Genomic DNA, 6,929 nt, shown 5'->3' on the forward strand with positions numbered 1-6,929 from the left:
ATCACCATTTAGTATCCTATTTCCACCATAACAATGATCTCTAACACATGCTCAATCTACATCATCAATCATTATCACAAGTACTAAGCATACAACATACTTAATCATTCCAACCTACCCTATGGTCCTCTAACCTAAGTTTTAACAAGACATTATATATTAAATACGAGAAACCTAAACCATACCTTGACCGATTTCCTTGTATAACCCAAGGCAACAAAATTAAGCAAACTCACAAGTCTCTAACACTAGAATTCAGCAACCAAGACCAAATCCAAGCCTCCAATTTTCACAAATAAGCTCCACTTTACATATTTACACACCTAATACATAATATCACATATGTATAACAAACTTTAATACCAAAGCTACAATTAACTAAGGCATTCACTAAGGTTGAGAATCCTTACCTTGTACGTGCCTCAATTAAGCCAAGACCCACTAATTTCTCAAGTCAATTTGGTCGTAAAACATCAAATTAACCATAAATCTCAATACCCAAGATCCTACCATTTTTTCGGATTTTAGAAGAGGAATTTGAAACTAAGAAAGTGGTTTCCTTACCTTACAACTGGGCTTTGTAGAGCTCATCACTGCAAACGCGTATCCGCAAACGGTGCGGCTATCGGAGCTCGGAGCGAGAAGTTATGAGGATTTGAATCAAATCCAAGGGTTTGAAACTTTGAAATGTTCTTCCCGCTTTTGATGAATTCCCATCGTGCTACATGTGAAAAGGGGAAGAGAATGAGCTGAAGCTCATTAAGTATGATGGATTGGTTGGGCCCACGAGTCTAGTTCGATCGGTTTGGCCTGTTTGGTCCAATTTTGGGCCAAATTCTTTAAAATTAGTGTCAAAATTCTTATTTTAATTAGCTCTATCTTATTAAACTATAACATTTACGTTTCTAATTTATTTTATTAAAATTTAGTTTATTGACTAATTATTCGTTAATTTTACAGAATTTAAAAAAACAGCCTCGTAAATGTATGTACATACTACATGACAAACCCTTTCTCCACCTTCTGCTCAATCCAGACTTTGATTTCGACATGCCATATGATTTCTATCTCTCAACATTATACTTAGGTGGTCTACAACACCTTTTTTTCCTGAACCGCTCAATCAGATGGCACCTGAACCTAATTTTGTTGGGAATTACCATTCTAAGCCAAGAAAGTATCACCATAAGCCACCGTTTGTCGCAGATGTTTTACCCATTCCTAAGCCTCCTTTACAGCCTTCCTATCAGTGGTTACTCAATTTGAACTACTAGAAGAAGCACTTGCACCCGTTTAGGTTAATGGCCTATTATACGTGGATGGCAATGATACTGGCTCGGAGAAAGAAGATCCTGAGGAGGATCCTGACTGGGAGGCATAACAAGTAGCAGAAGAAAGACATGATTCCATTGTGGGGGATGAGTTTGGAGACAGAGCGCTGGGGACTTATCCGACGACGTTGTGTGACCTTGCTTTGCAGGTGAAGTCAACATTTTTCATTTTGAGGACATCAAGGCGGCTCTGATTTTTTAAGGTTTAGAGTTTCTTTCTCTCGCTTTTGTAGTCTTAGAGGGGTTAGGTGTATATCGAGGTTAGGTTAGTCTAGGTACCAGGTTAAGGACTTACATTACAAAAAAAGAGGTTAAAATGGCATTTATATTATGGGGGTTTTGAAGAACCGCCATAATATTTGGATATTCTAACATTTTTCATTGATGCCATAATTTACTTTTGGATTTGTGGCGGTTTTTATAATTAAGATGGTTTTGAACCGCCATTATCACCTTAGTATAAAATAAGAATTATCAATCCCTAATTTCAGAAACCCTTATTTCATTGAAACACTACGGTGTGACGCTGTTCTCCTGGATGGCCTCTGCGACGATCTCCCCGATCCTCTTGCGTTCTCCGACGACCTTCTCCGGTGACATCTCCTCCAGCATCGATCTGCATCGATGACATCTCCTACAGCGACGATTTCCTCCGGTGACATCTCCTCCAGCTTCCTCTCCATGTCGTCCTCTGTGTCTTCTCCGCCAAAATCGTCAACGCCTTCCTCTACGACGATGCAGGTAAGCTTCCTTTCCTTCCTTTCCTTCTTTTCCTCCCTTACCATTCAGATTCGCCGCTAGGGATTGCGTTCCGCAGGAGAGGAATTTCTTTGTCAACTTCCAACGCGATTTAGAGCTTCTGTGTGTGTTTTTTTCGTGTTCAACAAAAATTTATTCCACGAAAAATATAAGGTAGTTTGTTAATTTGTTTCTAGGTCTTGGATTGGCAGAGTTTTATAGTTTTGTAAATGGATTCTGACTCGATCTGATATTTGATTTTGTTCTTCATTTCCGTTGTAATCCAATGAAGTATAATCGTGTTTGGTGGCCGAGATGATAATATCTCATGTTTCAGCTATCAAATCATTTTGACTTTTGTAGCGATTAGATCCTTAAAGTTGGGGAAAAATGTTTAAAGAGTTAGTGATTAATCGTGGAGAATGATTGACAAATAGCTTTCTTTTTTTTCATGTTGACATCATATTTCTGTTTGAACAAGATTATGTTTGTCAGCTTATTTGAATTTTGAACAAATCAGTGTGCTTTCTAATTTTAGAGAATAGTGTTATATATATATATATAATGGAAGTGAGTTGAACTATTGTAGAAGGAATATAGGATGTATAGAATTGAGCCCCATAGGTTTAAAAAATGGTACTAAAACTGGAAGCACTAGACCTAGGGCAATGCGTAGGTAAATAATGGATACATGTAGTGTGCAGAGTGAAATACGTTGCTTTGATATGTGAAGATATTTAGAGGAGGAGGAAAAATAAGAAAGTTCAAGTTTCCTTCATGTTGTTTAGATGTTTGAGATCATCCTAATCTGTGTTAACTGGAGTTTGGATAACAACATGATAGCCCTTCAAGTTTTCTTGCATATTGGAGAAAATTCTTAATCTAGGAGAAATTCAATGAATCTGTAATTGATATACTGTTTTAGGTGGCACTGGTGTTGCTACTGGCATTGAGAGATGAAGTAAGAGTTAATGGTTATGGTGGTTCTGAGCAATGTGAATATAGTCCAGAACTAGCTCCAAGACCACCAGTCTTAGTCTTATTAATTATATATATTCATCAGTTCAAATCTTTATAGTTCTGCTTAATTTGTATTGGTATCTAAACTTGGGAAGCTTAAGCATTTTATAATATTTATATGCTATATACTATAATTAAAATTTTGGTATGGTGACGTGGGTTTTCTAATGTCAAATGTGCATCTATAGCTCTAGTAGACTCTGTTTGCAATTTTTTAGATCTAGTTCATGCCCTAGCTAGTAGGAAGAAGCAAAGAATGCTGGTTCTTTTTTTTTTTTGTTATTGTGTATTTTAACTTTTATTTATCACTTATGTAAATAAATTGCTTGTTTTATATCATATATTTGCTTCCCTTTCTGCACAGGTTACCTTGGAAGAGACCATCAATAAATTACAAAGTGAAAATGAAAGGGAGAAGCAAAACCAGGTCATTGAATTTGAATTTACGGTTTAATGACTGTGTGGATAGCTCTCTTCTCTTATTTGAATATTATTATTATTATTCTTATATATGTGTTTGGCTATTGATTGGCATGATTAACCTGATCCCCTGCAGGCTAGTTTGGAAATGAGAATTGCACAATTACAGAGTGAGAATAGTTCCTTACTTGAAAAAGAGGTGAAAGACTTAGTATTGTGTTCTTTTAAGAGTTTGGAGCGTTGAGTCTGTGAAGTTAAAATTTTTCATATTTAATTTTGTATCATATCCAGGCTGAATTGGTAGAAAAAGCCACTCAGGTAGCCTTAGAAGAGACTATCAAAAAATTAAAATGTGACAATGAATTACACACACAAAAATAGGTGAATCAATTTGAGTGAACAATTTTGACTAAAATTTGGAATATTGTTCTTATATGTGTTGCGCTGCTGATTGCTGGCCTGACATGCCTAACTGGATCACCTGCAGGTTGGTTTGGAAATGAGAATTGCACAGTTAGAGAGTGAGAAGAGTTCCTTGCTTCAAAAAGAGGTGAATGGCTTGAGAATTATTTTTCATTCTAAAACTTGGGAGCATCGAATTTTAAGAACTAATTGTTAAGATAATTTATTTCCTATATTGTTTTCACTTTTCAGGTTGGATTGGTGGAAGAAACCAAGTGGTTGCTGAGTGAAAAAGAATTTTTGAGCCTTAAAGTGGTACAAATTGCATTGAAATTAACATTGCTAATGACTTGAGCTTTCTTATGTTAAATTAGTTTTTTAAATTATCCAGGATACTAATAACAGTTATGTAATCAACCCTATATATTTAAAAAAGTTTGGTTTTTTATAGTCACTCCACTATATAGGTACTTTTGATGGCATTCCAGGGATATTCTACAACTTCAGGGAAGCTGAGAGCCTTGCTGCAAGGTATAATACATGCTAATTCAGATCTTGAGTTAAGGCCCTTGTGGTCAAGAAGTAGTTCGAGGTCAAAGGTTAGCATCTTTGCACTGTTTTTCCACAGTTTTTAGTTTGTAAATCCTAATGGGCATTTTAAAAATTATTTTTCAAAAGTTGAATTGCTTCAGTAACTAATCTTGAATATTAAATTTCAGACTAGTGCTTACACCAACCATAACTTGCTGGCAGTTCCAGTTGGTATTAAACAAAAGTATAATGTTGATGCCATATAAGGTGAAACAACATAAGAACATGTGCCAAGAAGTAAAAAACCTTTCAAGGAATGCTGATAAACCAAGTTTTTTAATTGTCTTGATTTATGCCTTAAGCTGTTTGACTCGATATTTTGTGATTCAACAAAATAAGCTTCTATTTTGCTCCAGATTTCATGGCTGTACTTGATTCCAACCATTTTATTCTTGAAGTCTGTTTCCATAGAGACAAGAAACCATGATTACAGATTATAATCATCTTGCAACCATTGTTTATAACCATTTTATTCTTGAAGTCTGTTTCCAAGCATACTTGCATTTTCATACCATTATAACAAAACCTTTCAAGGGAATCAATTGATAGTAATTAGTCTATTTGTTCGAATTTGGAGGTGCTGGTGCATGTAATATATCTTGAGAAAATATTATTGATTTGAGATTGGAGGTGCTGGTACTAGTAATTAGTTTATAGATGTAATAAACTACGATTTTGTGGTTTATCTTGTGCTTATTTTGGGGGATTTTATCAATATTTCTCACACTTATTCGCAAGAAATGCATGGTTTTGTGTTCGCTTCCCAATATTGCTCCATGATGGAAAATATGCTTATTTTGCCTTAAAATTACCATATTTTAATCCTCTTCTATTGCCATTCAATGCCGTGATGTATTTGTTGAGTAATTTCAGGAATTATAGGATAGGAATGACTTAGAAGAGAGGGAGAAAGCATGTACAAAGAGGGAGGAACATGAAGAATCAAAATCTTGGGAAAAGCAGCATCGGCGCGCCCGTGCACTCCACGCGGACGCGTGGATGGGATTGGCTGGAAGCGGCGCGCAAGGATGGACGCATCCGCGCGGATCAGAAAATTCCTATCGACGCGCACGCGCACTCGGCGCGCACGCGTGGATCGCAAAAGCAATCGGCGCGCGCGCACACATGGTGCGCACGCGTGGGAAGCTGCACGTGACCTCATTAAAGGAAATTGTGCCTGGCGATTTTTGAGGCTCATGAGGCCCAATTTCAAGCTGTTTCTTCATGGAAAAGACCCAAGGATGTTAGGGAGAAAGGGGGGATCAATCATTTTTTACACTAGGACATAATTTTAGCTTGTTTTTGGTTCTTTGTTTATTCTAGAGAGAGAAACCCTTGTTCCTCTCTAGATCTAGTCTTAATTTGATCTTCCCTTGTTGGATTGTGAATTGGATCTTGTTAATTACTAGTTTTAATTGTTAAATTTGAATTCCTTGTTACAATTTTGCTTATATCTTGTGATAGTTTATGAATTCTTGTCAATTTGTCATTTTATACCCATTTTATGAATGTTGTGAATATTGACTTGTTGATGTTACATTGATAATTTCTATGTTTAATCTTGTTGTTTGGATGATTGTATGTTGATACTTATTAGTGGGTACTTGTAGATTTAAATTTAATTGCTATTTTCAACATGTCTCTTGTTAATGCTTACCAAGTGTTTGATGAATTGTTTACTTTGATTATGGAGTAGTCTTTTTCACTCTTGGCCTAGGTCAAGTGAATTGGGTAAACTTGAGTCATTGGGTCTAATGGACTTGATGATTTGGGAGCCCTTGGTGGTCAATTTGATACTCATTGACGCCAACCCACTACTAATCTAATTAGTAGGTAGGTTGGAACTTATGGGTTGATGTGATCAAAGTCATTTGACGTACTTCAAGTCTAAGAGTAGATATCACGTACTTAAGACTTTGAGGGTAGACTTAATGAGCTTGGTTCCTCATAATTGTCAAGATATGGTTGTTAGACAAGGATGGTGACCCCAATTTCCAAGCCTAGCCAAGAGTTGCTTTTATTATTCATATTTGAAAGCCAGTTTTCCCAATTATTTGCTTTAGTTATAGTTACTTGCTTGGTTTATAATAGACTTAAGTGGAATGTTGCCTGTTCATTGGAATTGCTCATGTTTTGCTTAGATAGTTGAATTAGCTTGTTGCAATTTAAGATTACTTGCTTGTTAAGATTCCCATTTATTTTCATGCTCATAACTCGCAACCCCGGATTTCTAACCAATGTTGAAGCATATGTTTGCCCATTCCTTGTGAGACGACCCGAGGTTTGAATACTTCGGTTATTTCTATTGGGGTTGAACTTGTGACAACCAAATCCCTCTCTAAATTTGACCTCCGAGGATTGTTGTTGGTAGAGCTATACTTGCAACGCGGTTTTATTGGAGAAAATCTTTACCAATACACCCTTGGG

The 6,929-nt window shown here is 36.3% G+C and overlaps 1 long non-coding RNA gene across 1 annotated transcript; it reads left to right on the forward strand.

The window, feature by feature from the left end:
* Window positions 1-3,642: 3,642 nt before the first annotated feature.
* LOC107612366 (uncharacterized) lies at window positions 3,643-4,187 on the forward strand. Its single transcript, XR_001613717.3, has 3 exons — window positions 3,643-3,708; window positions 3,997-4,059; window positions 4,164-4,187. It is a non-coding gene; the product is annotated as an uncharacterized LOC107612366 (long non-coding RNA).
* The last annotated feature ends 2,742 nt before the right edge of the window (window positions 4,188-6,929 follow it).

Source organism: Arachis ipaensis, chromosome B8, assembly GCF_059453495.1.
Source record: "Arachis ipaensis isolate K30076 ecotype BB chromosome B8, ASM5945349v1, whole genome shotgun sequence".
Taxonomy (NCBI): Eukaryota; Viridiplantae; Streptophyta; class Magnoliopsida; order Fabales; family Fabaceae; genus Arachis; species Arachis ipaensis.